Source organism: Mandrillus leucophaeus, unplaced genomic scaffold (assembly GCF_000951045.1).
Source record: "Mandrillus leucophaeus isolate KB7577 unplaced genomic scaffold, Mleu.le_1.0 Scaffold235, whole genome shotgun sequence".
In the NCBI taxonomy this organism is placed as follows: Eukaryota; Metazoa; Chordata; class Mammalia; order Primates; family Cercopithecidae; genus Mandrillus; species Mandrillus leucophaeus.
This window is the reverse complement of record NW_012102421.1, coordinates 4,772,403-4,776,159: the sequence shown is the minus strand read 5'-3', so window position 1 is coordinate 4,776,159 and position 3,757 is coordinate 4,772,403.

Sequence of the window (3,757 nt, the reverse complement as noted above, 5' to 3'; positions counted from 1 at the left end):
ACAGCCTCTTCCCTCACTGTGCAGCAGCCCTGGTGGGCTTCCCTGTCTCTCTTCTTGGTACACTCTTCACCTATCCCTTCCAGGTCCACGGCCCTTCTTATCCTTCAGATCTCAGCCTAATAAATCGTCAGAAAGGTCTTCCCTGATGAGTTTGCAAAAAAGCTGTTGCCACCTTAGTCTCCATCCTAGGAGTCTGATCTTTTCCTTCATAGACCTAATCACAACGTGTAATTACTTCATTTGTTTGGTTGTCTCTCTTGCTAGACTGTGAACTCCACAAACTGTTCACCAGCCTATCCCCAGAGACTCGCATGGTTTCTGGCACATGGCAGACACTATAAATACATTTTGAATAAATGCATGTTAGGGCGGCTCACAGAAAGCATCTGCTTGAAAGGGAGGACATCTCACCAGCGAGGGACAGAGCTGCAGAACCCAGCAGCGGAACAACAGCGACACCACGTGGTCAGTCTGCATTACCCACAGCAGCTGTTCCTTGTCAGAAATCTCAGGCTGATTCTTGAATTTTAAGGGGGATACTAATCCACTAAGCTTGTTTATTCATTTCCTTAATTTAAAAAAAAATCTAGAAACTGCCCTCAAATATCTCCCACTATAGAGCAGGACACTTGAAAACATGTGGCCACTAGCTAGACAGACTTTAGGAGTTGCTATGGTAACTTTTCCCTTTTTTGGCTAACCATTTGGAAACCTTACATTTTTCAAATCTGCCTGCTTTGAAAAGGCCTGCTTGCTTCTACGTTGTTTTTCAAGCTTTACTTTGATTTACTGTATTTAATTTGCTTCACCTTCTAATTTGTTAAATGACATGTTATTAAAATTCCCCAGGGGGCCAGGAGGAATCTGTGCCGCTGAGAGACAGCATGCATTCTGGAAGTCGGTGATTCACATCTGAGCACCCCGAGGAGGTTTTGGAAACCCATTAGGTTAGTACTGCAGAGCCGCTGTGGACTGAATCAGCGTTGGCGGGGGCGCTGCATTTGACAACTCAAGTCTTTAGGTGATGCTCAAAAGCCTGCCCTAGCTTCTCATTTCCTGGGTCCCCCAGCGAATCGTTTTCTGCTGCTGCTGTCCTCGGTGTGAAAAGGTGACCCCCCACTGCCCATCGCACCTGCTTGCTTTCTCTTGTCAGTCACCCTTACAAGACCGGAAAACAGGTCTAAAAAAGCCAGAGCGTTCTGCGCTCAATTACAACGACGCTAAAATGCATCCCGAGGCCTGTCCATCGCGGATTTGAGAAGAGCCGCAGCAGCAGAACACGCCATTAGGCGATAATGGCCAGGGCCTGCTTCAGTCCCAGGGCCGGGGAAATGAGGGTGATTTAGTGACGCCGCCAATGCCCGACACCATCGCCGCGGTAGGCAAATGGCAGCAAATGGAGGTGTTAAGTAAAGGAAGTGCAGACAAACAATGGTTGCAGAAAGGCTCCTAATATTTATAGAGCTAACCCAGGAGGAAAGCTAGGGCAAAATATCTTTACATTGCAAGAAAAAATAGATCCCAGCACTCTCCTAAACATTATTATTTGCTTTAGGGTCCATCTGGTCCTTCATATAAAAATGGAGGCAATTTCTCCCAGCGAAGACAGAAGCCCCGGTGCCCATTTTGCCAGCGGCATGTGCTTCCACTCCACTCCCCACCCCGCTCATCCTATTTTTAAAAAATAATAAATATGTGTTCGCTGTTTTATCTGATGCATGTCTCTTATGTAAGAAAAAAGGTCATATGACAGGGAACTGTGAAAGTGTGAAAGTGAAAGTTGTGTGTGTGTATGTGTGAGATACACATACACATTTATAAGTATATATGTGTACATATACATCTGTACACGTACATGTATTCAATTTAGGCGTAAAATTCCACTTAACGATGTAATTATCTCGTGCTGTTTCTAAAGTGCAGTCTTGACTGTTCTTTCGACTTTGGTCCAGTTTGAGTCTCAGGCACACGACTTTTTGGTCAGTGCTGCTTTGGCCGGTCCCAGAATCTGACCTCCTCCCACTCCCCAGCACCTTCCACTGACCTCCCTACACCCTATCCCCTGGGCCCTGCCTGTTGGATCTGTGCATCACGAATGGACAGTCTGGATTTTCTTCATGTTCTTGCCGCTCTTTGGTTTTCTGGAAAAACACAGCTTTGACAGTGACCCCAAGCTCCCAAAATCATTTCACCCGAGGAAAATCCACCCATTTCTTTACCCCACCCAGTGTCACAAAAGTCTCCAGCAGCTTCCATGATGTCTCCTTATCTTTGGATGGGACACAAAATTCCTAGTGTGTCTTCTACCCGCAAACTCTTTTGGCCCAGCTTCTTGTCATCTTGCTGCCTTAACACCTGGGCTTGGCTCTTTCAGCCCTAGGGTTTCCCAAATTTGGGTAAGTCGAGAGCACATTCATGTGTATATGTGCAATCTATCTGGTTGGCATTTTGTGTTTATTACACGATGATGGCCATTTTGCTCAAGAATAAGAAAGAAATGGATCATCGTTGCAAAGCTTGCACACTAGCTTCACAATGAAATTATTTTGCCATTTGCTTCTAAGTAGAATTGTAATGTTGGCTTCCAGGTGCACCTCCCATTTCCTCCCCCTACAATGTATCTTTTCACACCCTTCATTTTTACTTATAATTTCTTTAGCATCCATTGAGAAAGTCTTTATTCAGGGCATAACCCTGTGATAGGCACTGTGAGAGATATGAAAAAAGCCATGAGGCCAACTCTTTTAAAAAGGTGTTAATTGGATTTTTCCCATATAAAACCCCCCATAGCATTTTATTTCCTAACTCTGCTTCTCACAGTCAACTTCATTTGCCCATTTAATGCAATTTGCTTCTCATGATAAGATTCTATTAAGTGATTATTAAGACATTCTGAGTTACTTCAGCCAAGTACATCTATAATCATTACCTACCTCCTGGGGGTGATTTGAGGTGTAATTAGTTAAAGCTCACTGTTACCTCCCAACATCTGAACAACAAACAGAGACCACTTCTACACAGCCAATCTGTGAGCCCGGTGCAGCCTGTTCACATTTACATAAACCCCACAGATCCAGGTTTCACGAGAGCACATGTTGGGTCTATAGAAATAGAGTGCATACTGGAAATTGCCTACCTCTATTTATATCAAATTATACCCCTGAGGATTAATTTCTTTTGGTTTCTAAGCGATATTATTTAATAGCCCTAAGGTTAGTGTTAATAAAACAAACACAATAAACCTCCACTGAAAATTGAGATATGCTGAGACAAATCAACCTAGCACGACCCTCAAACCTCTTATTCCTTCTGTCTTTCAGAACCATTTATTGAACTTCTACTGTACGTGAAGCACTGGACTAGGATCTAAGGCTGTGAAGTTCAGAAAGAAAGTCACTTGTCCTCGAGGAATTTATAGTCAGCAAACTTCACAGATGGTAACAATGACTTTTAGAAAACTTTCACATTTCCTCAAAAGCCTATCTAGTATTGAGGGGGTGAGAGAGAGAGAGAGAGAGAGAGAGAGCAGGAGCCTCCAGGTGGTTTAAATACTGTATTGATGAAAGTTCTCAAGTCAAATACCAAAGGCCCCAGGGCTCCTGGGATCTTTTCCTGTGGAGAACTACTTTTAGCCCAGGGAAGATTAGAAACATTTAATTTGGAGGAGTTTCAGTAACTGTTTCAGTAGGCACACAGACAACAAGAAGAGACACGATAACATCCCTGTAATAAGTAATCAGGTAGAAAAATGAAAGGA